At 43.3% G+C, this 12906-nt stretch overlaps 2 long non-coding RNA genes across 2 annotated transcripts; both read left to right on the forward strand.

The window, feature by feature from the left end:
- Nucleotides 1-2885: 2885 nt before the first annotated feature.
- LOC139029424 (uncharacterized) lies at nt 2886-3959 on the forward strand. Its single transcript, XR_011481724.1, has 3 exons — nt 2886-3102; nt 3204-3287; nt 3514-3959. It is a non-coding gene; the product is annotated as an uncharacterized lncRNA (long non-coding RNA).
- Nucleotides 3960-5251: 1292 nt separating this feature from the next.
- On the forward strand, nt 5252-10926 carry LOC111980462 (uncharacterized). The gene is made up of 3 exons (XR_002879470.2): nt 5252-5388; nt 7314-7442; nt 9401-10926. It is a non-coding gene; the product is annotated as an uncharacterized lncRNA (long non-coding RNA).
- Nucleotides 10927-12906: the final 1980 nt, after the last annotated feature.

Below are 12906 nucleotides of genomic sequence, written 5' to 3' on the forward strand. Positions count from 1 at the left end.
GTGGGAAGTGTTGGATGAGAGCGAGAGGGAAAAGGATACAAGGTAGTGGTCGGAGACTTGGAGGGGAGTGCAATGAGATTAGTGGAAGGACAGCATCTAGTAAAGATGAGGTCAAGCGTATTGCCTGCCTTGTGAGTAGGGGGGAAGGTGAGAGGGTGAGGTCAAAAGAGGAGAGGAGTGGAAAGAAGGAGGCAGAGAGGAATGAGTCAAAGGTAGACGTGGGGAGGTTAAAGTCACCCAGAACTGTGAGAGGTGAGCCATCCTCAGGAAAGGAACTTATCAGGGCGTCAAGCTCATTGATGAACTCTCCAAGGGAACCTGGAGGGCGATAAATGATAAGGATGTTAAGCTTGAAAGGGCTGGTAACTGTGACAGCATGGAATTCAAAGGAGGCGATAGACAGATGGGTCAGGGGAGAAAGAGAGAATGTCCACTTGGGAGAGATGAGGATCCCAGTGCCACCACCCCGCTGACCAGAAGCTCTCGGGGTGTGCGAGAACACGTGGGCAGACGAGGAGAGAGCAGTAGGAGTAGCAGTGTTATCAGTGGTAATCCATGTTTCCGTCAGTGCCAAGAAGTCGAGGGACTGAGGGAAGCATAGGCTGAGATGAACTCTGCCTTGTTGGCCGCAGATCGGCAGTTCCAGAGGCTGCCTGAGACCTGGAACTCCACGTGGTGCGTGCGCGCTGGGACCACCAGGTTAGAGTAGCAGCGGCCACGCGGTGTGAAGCGTTTGTATGGTCTGTGCAGAGAGGAGAGAACAGGGATAGACAGACACATAGTTGACAGGCTACAGAAGAGGCTACGCTAATGCAAAGGAGATTGGAATGACAAGTGGACTACACGTCTCGAATGTTCAGAAAGTTAAGCTTACGTTGCAAAAAATCTTATTGACTAAAATGATATAGTACTGCTGGCTGGTGAAATAGGCTAGCTAGCAGTGGCTGCGTTGTTGACTTTGTTTGAAAGTGTAGCTGGCTAGGTAACCTCTAACTGGCTAGGTAACCTCGACAATTACTCTAGACTACACAATTATCTTGGATACAAAGACGGTTATGTAGCCAGCTAAGATCAAACAAATCAAACTGTTGTACTGTAATGAAATGAAATGTATACTACCTGTAATACTACCTGTGGAGCAAAGCGGAATGCAACTACTCGCTCCCAACCAAACCGGGAGTGCGTATCATAGAGGGAGAGGCAATAGAAGTGTTGTTTCTTGTATTATTGTCTTTTGTGTCTTTAGAGGACTGCTTCACCTTAATGTCCCCTTTCCCCTTTTCTTCTGTCCTTATTTTGTCCCACTTTGTCCCTTCTTTGTCCCTTCTTCTCTTCTGCCCACTAGACACTCCTTGTTAGCTAGCTAGCTTCTTTCAGGAATGTCCCTAGCAACTGCCTAGCAACAGGTAAACAACTTAGCTAGCTAAGAAAACGGTATAATTTTATGAAAAATTGTTACTTTTTCAAAAGCCTTTCTTCTTTTGTTTGCTGCTTGTTTGGTCTCCTATTCAGTTTGCAGTTTTCTTTTGATTTTTTTCGATGTACTTTACTCTAAAAAAACATTTAAATTTCAATATTTGTAGGAGCTCATCTTTTCAGCTGCTGCTGCTTAATTTGGAACTCCGGAACTCCCTTGGACATGGACGACAAATATGCTGTTCCTGCCAGAGCGTCCTATTCACACAACTGCTAACTAATATTGAAAGTTACAGCATTGTACGAGTGTGGCCTATGTGTCAGCTGTCAGAGGGCATTAAAGTCCAATAGCACACGGTTGCTGTTCCTGATGACTTAACTACTTCCCTGTGTGTGTGTGAATGGATGGCGTGGTGTGTCCATGTGTGTGAATCGATTCATGTATTGTTTCTGCACTTCAATGTGTGATTATGCAGTTTTACATATTCAAAAGCTTAATCAAGTTGTCACAGGGTTACTTTTAATTGGTAATTTCATAATTCAAACCATTTTCTTGAACCATCATCATAACATGCCTGTGCATTGTTACAATTAAACCATCTTTCACGCTTGCTCTCCCTCCCTGGCGCTCGGAGGCGCTAGGCTCCCCAGCATTACGCACACCTGCCTTCCCCCTTCACACGCATCAGCAATTATTGGACTCACCTGGACTCAATCACCTGTGTAATTTCCTCCCCAGCTCTATTCTCCACTTCAGGAAAAAGTTCGTTTGTCATTTTGTTACCGGGTTCTGTTCATGGTCAATGTCTGTCCCCATAGGCGGAAATCCCAGGGGGGACAGGGGGGACACGAACCCCCCATCCTGGGAAAAATATGATTTGGCCCCCCCAATATATCACTGTAAACATAATTATGTAATTTCAATAATATTAATAATACGCAATGAAAGCACTTGTGCTGATTATAGACACTTAATAGCGCGTTTTTAAGTTTCACAAGATTGCGACCCCCCCGCCCTTTGCCTCACAATGGTTTGATCCACTGCCAGTTCTTTAGCTTGCAAGGTAATAGAGGGTTCGTATCTACTGTCCAAAGGCAGTCAATCGCGCCATAGCAATGTATATTTTTTTAATGTTGCAGGGTTCACACACTAGCTGAATTTGCAGAGCTAGCGCGCAAACTAAAGCAAACATTAACTATCAAGCTAGCTAGTACCTATTCCATTTATGTGGCGTCGTCAAAGATGGAATATTTGCTATCGTCAGTTTATTCCAAGATTAGCATGCAGCTGTAGTGCTTCAAAGTCCCTGTGATAAGGTTAGCGATAAACTGAAGTCCAAACTGAACAGAACTACACTCTCTTATACCATTGTCTTAAATATATTTAATGGTCTCGTTGCAAAAGCAAAATTGTTGCTATTTTTTTTTTTTTTCACCTTTAACCAGGTAGCAAAGATTATTAGCAAACACCACAGAAACGGAATTGGTGCTCGCTAGCTTTGCAAATTCAGCTATTGTTGGAAGCCTGCCAATATGAAACAAACTATGTTAAAATTTCAAAACGTTGCAGCATGTGTTGTGTAAATGTGTGTGTGCAGCTAGACCGGTCAGCCAGCCAGGTAGAAAAATGTCAGAAAAAAGTAAAAAGACGGACATCAGAGTATTTTTCAGTCACCAAAACGCAAAGTAAGAACTCTAGTAGCCTAATATCTCAAAGACGAGTTGATAAAATGTTAATAAGAAAGAAGTGAAATGCTAATGGAAATGTTTCACAATGATGTCATTAGGCAGAGCAGGCAACAGATGGCACACAGACAGCAGAGCTGGGGACAGATAGGCAGGGACAGACTGGCAGAGACAGGGAGTCTCAGGTAAGTTTGTTGAGTCTTTGTTTGGCAACATTATGAAAGGTTCTCAATTTTTTTGATTTGTAAAATAGGGACATAATTGGAAAATGCCATGGATACCCCCACTCTCAACTTAAACTGGTGACTGAACCAAGATTTGTTTAAGGCAATGGTATTGCTGTTGTGATTAATTGTGTAGTTTTGGGTACCGGTAGTTAGGAGTACAGCAAACACCTTATTTKTTTTCTAGGAGACAGACTGTGAGTCAGTGAGGGTGGTGAAAGGGAAAGAGCCAAGGAGAGAGACTTCAGAGGACAGTGTCACAGCCACGGCAGGACCAGGTGTCACCCTTGTTGCCAACAGCACCAGTATAGGGGACAGTGGCACAGCATCGTCCAGTTACCTCAGTGATGACACAGAACCATATCAGCCACACCCACAATTTATAGAACCGCAAACTCTTGCAAACAGAGTGTTGACGTTTCAAGAGAGAGGAACACTGCACTGATAAGGAACACTGCTATAACTATTATTATTAGTAGTATTATAATGATTTAAACAAGTTGGGACAACCCTTCAGTTAACTACTGTACCTAACAATTATCCAGTAGTAGTGATTATGGTCCCTCAATATACATTTAACATATTACAACATAGTCTATGTGTTACAGCACTACTTTTGGTGTCCCCCTCAGGAATTGCTTCTGAGAAAATTTCATGTAATTGTCCCCTCCAAGGTTGACATCAGATTTTCGCCCCTGTCTGTCCCACATTAAATGGTCAAAACGGGGAGTACCTGCTTCTTTTTTCCAGCGTCGGTCCGTACACCCTCACGTTATTTTTGGCAGGTTCATAATTTTTACTAATAAATGTCTTTGCTTGGTGGAGGTCAATGTCGCAGTCATATGTTATGCCTCCCGGCAGGAGTGCCTGTGGGACTGCTCCATTTCAGAATTCTCTTCTTTCTTTTTGCACCCAATGTGCCTACAGTCACATAGAAAGTTCTGGCTGATTCAAGCCTGAAAATGTCAACCCTGTTACTGTCCAACCTATTACTTTTATGATCCACCCTGTTACTCTCTTACTAATGGAGGACGGACTGAAAATAGTTACACTTTAAAATGGAAATGTTTGTAAACTGACCCACTTCTTCCTATACTCTACTTAACTCTGATATTTAGACACCTATATGTCCGTGCAGTAATTGGCCATTAGAATTAGAAGAAACCCATGCTGCCTGTAGCAATTCCCAAAACCTACAAGGGAGCAGTTATCCACATCAAATAAAATAGATAAACCACGGGTTGAACAATGTGAATGGGTAGGCCTACAGAGTACATGTAATTGTCAAGGCTTGAATGCTGCAGTTTCATCATCTTTAGATCACCACCTCCATCTCTCTATCTCTTTTCCCCCAACCTGTCTGAATGAGATTAATTCAGTTTCGCATATGCCCTTCAATTGCCATTTCGATTTACATCAGGTCTGGCTAGAATATTTTTCCACCAATTATCTGTTCTATGGATTATCTGCATGCGCTTGAATCTGAGACCGCTCGAGGAAATCAAGCGCATCCTTTATTTCTGCAGGTCAAGTGACTTGTAGCCTATATTTTATGCCTCACTGCGATGTGTGGAGCTACGTCTGCCTGGTTATTTGTATGCAGTAGGCTAACCTATGGACTGGATACTTGCATTAGGTATCTTTATTTTTTGCCATCTTGAGCAATAGGTCTATTGTATTTGCGCAGCGCGAACTTTGTTGTGCATGCATATTCACCAAATGTGATGTTTTTAGTTTTTCTAAGGATGCGTTGCTCGTTCGCTTTGTCGTCCCTCGTGCTACGCGAGGTTGAGTGAGTAGCAAGTTTTACAGATTAATAGACGTCATTCACGATTTAGGAACTCCGTTTACGACGCACGATGGGGACTAAACAGACGAAGGGAGCCGCGTCGGCATGCTCACTGCTTGGAGACGGACGCAGAGCGCATACAGGCGGCGGTGGTAGTCTGGGACGCACGGGGCTCCTCCACCCTACCATAGACGCGTCAGTATGATCCAGGGGGTGATGGCTAGGGACGGGAGTCAAGAGGACGCGACCGAGCTGCTGAAGACACTCCGACAGGTGAGGTGTGTGTGTGTGTGTGTGTGTGTGAGAGAGAGAGGGGGGGTGTATCAAAAAATAATGTGGGTATAGGGCCTATTCTCACACACAGGATGTTTGTGACACTCATAACCCATTGCTGTAGGTGCTTGATTTAGTGAAAATCTGTATGAGGTCCCATGCATGTGACTCAGCTGGGACCCCTGGGAGGTTGTTGTTACTTGGACTTTAAATTAGTGGAAGGTGCTTCACCCCCCCCTCCCCCATTCATTAGAAGCCAACCGGAAGTAAACAGATCAAACAGGCATTTTTGTTTTCCATTACAGAATGTTTTGCTGTGTTTTGCACTAATGAATATGACCCTGATCTCAAGCCCATTGATTTACCACGGATTCCCCTTTCCTCTTAATTAATATCTGCAGTTCAATAGGCCCCTAGAGTATTATGAATTATCAAACGTATTTCACGTGTCCTGTTTAGCTAATTTACAATGTTAACTCCCTATATGTGGGTCTCTCAAGTACGCCTACATATCCAGTGGCGTAATTATTGTTTCATACAATAATATGCAAAGAGTGTGTGTAGTTCTGTATGCCAATATTTATATAATATTCTCCTTGGTTGTTACAGAAATATACTACTCTATTTGTACACACCTGTACCGTTCCTGGGTCTTATTCTTTAGTGCACACTGTAGCAAAACATTTTTACAATGGAAAACAAGTGCTTCTTATGTTCAGGTACACCCTCCCCATTCCAGATCATTTGCTTCCATTTCGTTCCTAGTGAATATGACCCTGGTTTTAAAAGTAGGTCCATGTCTTACTCTGCCCAGTATCCACTGCATCATGTTTTCCTTTTGCTTTGTTGTCCCATGATGTCCGGTGTATTTTCATGCTAATGTTAGCAGGCTAGCGCGGGCCAGTTGTAGAGCAGAACAGAGGCGTCATTCTCTTTCAAATGGAGAGTCCGTTATGACGTGAATGCTATTTGTCCCCCCTGACATCCCTGTGCTAATCACTGTCTGTGTCCCAAATGGCACCTTATTCTCTATATATTGTACTACTTTTGACCTGGGCCCATAAGGTAGTGCTCTAAAGTAGTGTACTATATAGGGTACCATTTGGGACGGTACGTTTGTTGGAGCTGGACAGTCATTTTGCATTCAGATGTTCTCTCCCAGGGAAGGTAAATCAGTAGGCTACATCGAGGGACAGTTTCCCGGACACAGATTAAGCATAGTCGTGGAATAAGAAACACTTTTGATGGATAATCTGCATTTGGCACGTTTTGTAGTCCTTGACTAGCCTTCATTTGTGTCTGGGAAACCAGCCCATGAAGTTGTCTTTTGGGTATTGAACCTGCAACTTTACGTAGTGTAGTACAGAGTAGAAGCTTATGGAACAGAGTGAGTTGCGTCCCTGTCCTCTAGACATGGTAAGACGCAAACTTTGAACCCTGTCCAGTACGGCAGCAGGTAGCGTAGCGGTTGGTGTGTTGGGCCAGTAACCTAAAGGCCACTAGTTCGAATCCCCGAGCCGACAAGGTGAAAAATCTGTTGTGCCCTTGAGCGAGGCACTTAACTTGAATTGCTCCTGGGTTGCTGTTGATAATGGTTGTTTTAGTGAGAGTGGTATATGCAAAAAACTCATTTCCAATACGTGTGAAATAGGACAAATATAAGCATACACCAAATTACAGCATCACTAAAGTCAGAGTATACTGACAGAGAAAAAAGCTGGCTTGTCACTCCGTGAGCGACAGTTGATGTGTTTGTTGGTGACGTCACTGCACAATGTTGTGTGTGTGTGTGTGTGTGTGTCACCATATCACCATACCACACCATTGACATCAATGTATGACTAAGTGAAAGCTTAAGTGGAAGTTAGGATTCGCCCCCAAGTGAATTCAATGTAATCAGTCAATCCCTTTTCCCCTGGCTGTAGGATCTAGGCATGGAGTCCACATCTCTGGACGATGTTCTGTAACACTACGCCAGCTTCAGGAACCTGGCGGATCCTATCACCCACGACCTCATCATCAGCCTGGCCAGATGTGTGACCTGCCCCAAGATGGTGGGACCATCTCGCTCTCTCTCTCTCTCTCTCTCTCGTGGACACAATCTCTCTTTTTTTCTCTCTCGGTCTCTCCCACAGACACAATCTCTCTTTATCTCACTCACTCCCTCACACACTTTTCTCTTCAGCATTGGTGTGTAACTTACGTTTGCTAAATTCTGTCAGGGTAATTACATTTGGATGCGTGTTTGAATAGCATTAATTAAATAGTGTGTGTGACTGTGCATTCATGTGTTGCATGCGCGTGTGTGCTTGTGTGTTTGTGCGTGTGTGTTTGTGTCTGGATACAAGCATAGGGGAAGTTCCCATTTCCAATTTATTAATTTTGAAGTGGACATGGCTGGGGCAGAGATTGAAATGTGCTCACCGCGATGCTTGAGGGCTCAGTGTCTCACTCGCCCACCCACTCACTCACTGGCAGAAACGATACATGACGAAGGCGAGCCGATAGAAATTGACCACAGAGATGTTTGTCCTTTATTTGTTACTTCACAATAATTGCTGAGAATGTGTGTTCTAAGAGTGGTCACCAGGAGCTATTTAGAAAATGTCCTCCAGTTTCCAGTTGAATAGTCCAAGATGACAAGCCATAGAGGGTTGGGGTCAGACATACACACTCGCAGAGACTGAACTATATATAGAGACCGACTGCCTGAGGAACACTCTCGCTCACTCTCTTTCATATGCACTCACACAAACACATAGGAAGGGTATGAAATTGCTTTCTTATGCCAGAAATAACATTGTTTGACAACATTTATTTTGTTTATCAAAGTATTCATTGTTCGTTACCTTTTGTATATGTGTGTGGTACCTTCCATTGCAGTTGTTGCCAATGTAACTCGTGTCTTTGTGTTGATGTGTCGCTGTACTCATTCATTTTGCCACTGCTTTCATTGGTTTGTTTTGATAATCACCACTTGAATGGAGCAGGGAGAGAGGGGGTGGGTTTGATGATGCTACAGAGATGGGGCCTCGCAGCTAACCTCTGTCGCGCTGAGGTGCACACATACAGGCACGTGTGCACACCCAAACACATTCATAACCTCTGTCTTTGCACCTGCCCCCCCCCTTCTCTCGCACTCTTTCTCTGACACACATACATGCATATACACACACACAGACACAGCGATAGAGAGCGCTAACCCCCATTCGAGTGAGATGAGCCATTCACCCTAGCGCTTTAAGTGGAGTAGCAAGGCTGTTGTTGATGCTGGAGATAATGAACCACACACACACACAGACCTACTGTATAAATGACTGAATGTGTGTAGCTGTAGCCACTTGTCTTTAGGATGGCAGCTTAACAGAATCAAGATATTCATTCAGAAAACCTTCCATTAAAAACCACAAGAAAACATTAGTAACGTTCAAAGGACATCCTGAGAATGTTATTTAAAAGCATATACAGTGCCTTCAGGAAGTATTCATACCCCTTGACTTATTCCACATTTTGTGTTACAGCCAGAATTCAAAATTGATTAAATTTGAGTTTTTTTCTCACCCTTCTACACGCAATACCCTACAATGACAAATTGAAAACATGTTTTCACACACCTGAGTCAGTATTTTTCAAGCTCTGTCAAATTGGTTGTGATTATTGCTAGACAACCATTTTCAGGTCTTAATGTAGATTTAAGTCAAAACTGTAACTCGACCCCTCAGGAACATTCACTGTGTTCTTGGTAAGCAACTCCACTGTAGATCTGGCCTTGTGTTTTAGGTTATTATTCTGCTGAAAGGGGAATTCATCTCCCAGTGTCTGGTGGAAAGCAGAAACCAGGTTTTCCTCTAGGATTTTGCCTGTGCTTAGCTCCATTCTGTTTCTTTTTTTATCCTGAAAAACTCCCCAGTCCTTAACAATTACAAGCATACCCATAACATGATGCAGCTTCACTATGCTTGAAATATATGGAGAGTGGTACTCAGTAATGTCACGTGTGCTCCCTCTCCAGCCTCTAGGTCACCAGGCTGCTCGTTATGGTGCACACCTGTCGCCATCGTTACGCACATCATCAGACTCACCTGGACTCCATCACTTCCCTCAGGTTCCCGCGCTTCAGCAGGGGTGACCGGTCCGCTCCTGATCCCCGGGTTCGTCTCCTTTGTCGGCGTCCTGCGGCTGGAGCCGCGCGTCGGGGAGGGGGTATTGTCACGTATACTCCCTCTTCGGCCTCTAGGTCATCAGGCTGCTGATTATTCCGCACACCTGACACCATCGTCAAGCGCACCAGCGCCTCATGACACTCACCTGGACTCCATCTCCTTGATTATCTTCCCTATATCTGTCACTACCCTTGGTTCTTTCCTCAGGTGTTGACTCTGTTTCATGTCGGTGCGTTGTTTGTTTTGTTTATTATAACACTCACTCCCTGTACTTGCTTCCCGACTCTCAGCGCACTCATTACCAGTAATGTGTTTTATTGGATTTGCCCCGAACATAACACTTTATTCAGAACAAAATGTTAATTGCTTTGCCAGATTTTTTGCAGTATTACTTAAGTGCCTTTTTGCAAACAAGATGCATGTTTGGGAATATTTGTTTTTCTGCACAAGCTTCCTTATTTTCACTCTGTCAATTAGGTTAGTATTGTGGAGTAACTGCAATGTTGTTGATCCAGCCTCAGTTTTTTCCTATCACAGCCATTAAACTCTAACTATTTTAAAGTCACCATCGACCTCATGGTGAATTTGAACTTTGTAACTGTTTTAAAGACACCATTGGCCTCATGCTGAAATCCCTGAGCGGTTTCCTTCCTCTCTGGCAACTGAGTTAGGAAGGATACCTGTATCTTTGTACTGACTGGGTGTATAGATACACCATCCAAAGTGTAATTAATAACTTCATGCTGAAAGGGATATTTTTACCCATATACCAATAGGTGCCCTTCTTTGCGAGGCATTGGAAAACCTCCCTGGTCTTTGTAGTTGAATCTGTGTTAAAAATGCAATGCTTGACTTTGTAACCTTACAGATCATTGTAGATGTAGGGTACAGAGATGAGGTAGTCATTGTGACTTGTTAAGCATATGCTTACTCCTGAACTTATTTAGGCTTGCCATAACAAATGGGTTGATTATTCCACTTTCACATTAGGTGGTATTGTGTGTAGGCTGGTGACAAATCTAAATGTAATCAATTTTGAATTCAGGCTGTAACACAACAAAATGTGCAAAAAGTCAAGGGTTGTGAATACTTTCTGAAGGCACTGTACATTCTGTTCTCAGCGTCAACAAAACTCTCTATCCTCTATCTTGTTAGGTGTGTTGGCAGCGCCCACTAATCTTAACGAGTGATTTGTTTCCTTTGTAATGGGATCTGTTTGAATAGACTAAAATTAACAGCTTTGAGTTAAAAAACATGGCTGGTGGCACAGTGGACTAATTCCAGGGATAGAGAACAGAAGATCATACGTTCTAATATCACTGACACCATGCCACAAAAAATAAAATGTGTTTGCATGATTAATGCCTAAGCAAATTAATTTCCATGTCTTATCTGTGCCTGGATTTCAAAACAGTAAACCTAAGCTAGTACTGTTATTAAGTCTTATTGAAACGTTCAGTGAAAGTTAAGGAAGTTATTCAAAAACCTCAACTTATAATTTCTCTTCTCAGAATGTTAATTAAACCAGAGTAAAATGTTCACATAACTTCCCTGCAACCTAAAAATGTATGTTCCCAGAATAGGTGAAATTTTCACTTCTGTTCTCAGAATGTTTAAAAAAACATTGTTTTACCAGTCAGGAAACGTATGGCTTTGTTCTCCGAACCAATCGGAAACCAAAGAGTTACGTTCCCAGAACTTCCAAGGAACCAAATGTGCTAGCTGGGCTGTGTAAATCCTCTTCAGAACCAGTCAAGACAGAGGAGTGCCTCAGGGATCAATACAGGCCCAGTCAATATATGCTCTGGCAGCAGACATGGAAAGAAAACATGCTGGGCTACAAGTCAAGGCTGTTATGAAAAGGAAGGTCCAATAACATCACTCACTCTCATTCGCTGGTCGTGGAAATTACCTCCAGGGACACCTGAAGTCAATCTTAGATGGATCAATGTTTATTAACAGCAAGCTGGAGAGGTCAGTCAAACATGGATACATAAAGTACCAGTCTGAAGTGAGCTCTGTCGGGGAGTCCCGTTAGTTCTCTTATACAGTATACTTGCATGGTTCATAGGTTGGTTCCTGCATGTGTCTGGCACCATCATTTCAACATATAAAACATAATCTGGGCATTCTGCCAAATGGTCCTAAGGAGGGGGTCATGTCCCCCCCCCCCCCATATCTTTACCAAGCACAGACAGGAACCAAGTGTTATATATGACACAAAAGACAAAAGTCTCTTCACACAATAACATTTTCCATCACATGCTCTGACACACTTCTGAATGTTCTCTCTCTGCCTCTTTCTTTCTTTTCCTTCTCAGGAACAGGATTCCCTGGGTGCTATGGAGAAGGTGTGTCATCAGTTGATGTAACACCTGAGCCCTCACTCCAAGTGGCGAAGGCAGGGGCTCCTGAAGAGCAAGCCTCAGCCCAGGTGAGGCCACTGCCCCTACGACAGAACACCTGCACTCATCACACACATGCATGCACTCATTCACGAATCCACTTACTCGCGCAGGCACACACACACATACACACACGTTTGACTGACTGTGTCATTAGTCTGGTTATAGGCATGGCCTCAATTGATCCTTTCTACCAATGGGGAGCTCAGAAACAGATAAGACAATAGCTCTTCACAGGTTAATGGATCATCACTTTACCTCCGCCACACAGGTGGGGAACACACTCACTAATACTTCTTCCCACTCAAACACCTCTGTGCGTCTCAAATGTCACCCTATTCCCTACATATTGCACTACTTTTGACCAAGGCCCATGAGGTTCTGGTCAAAAGTAGTGTTGTCAAAGGTAGTGCACTATACTGTTTAGGGAATATTATGCTATTTGGGACGCACACCTAGTACAGTGTCAACTGCAAACACATGCATGCAAGAATGTTTATAAGTAATCTTGTACACATTAGCAGCTAAAAGCTGAATTGTGGTACACCAACTCAGTATCACAAATTATTGTGAAAAAAGAATAGTGACAGAGACAGACACGCATAAAAAAATAGCCGCCACACTATTCTTATACAGTGCATTTCAATCACAGATGAAAGCAGTAGGTTACTTAAGACAGAAACAATAGTAGGGAGGTTGGTCAGTCAGGGAGGATGGGTGGGCATTTAACAGGAAGGTCTAGCAACCCAAAAGTTTGAATCACATGATGCACAACTTTAGCATTTTAGCAATTTTGCAACTACTTACAACTTTTTAACTATTTTGCTAGCATGTTAGCTAACCCTAACCCAGAGCTTCCCAAACTTTTTTGTTCCATAACCCCATCTGAAAATGTTTGCGACCCCAACCATGTGAAAAAAAAATCTGTCATTATGTAATCTCCACATAGT

Source organism: Salvelinus sp. IW2-2015, linkage group LG20, assembly GCF_002910315.2.
Source record: "Salvelinus sp. IW2-2015 linkage group LG20, ASM291031v2, whole genome shotgun sequence".
Lineage (NCBI taxonomy): Eukaryota > Metazoa > Chordata > Actinopteri > Salmoniformes > Salmonidae > Salvelinus > Salvelinus sp. IW2-2015.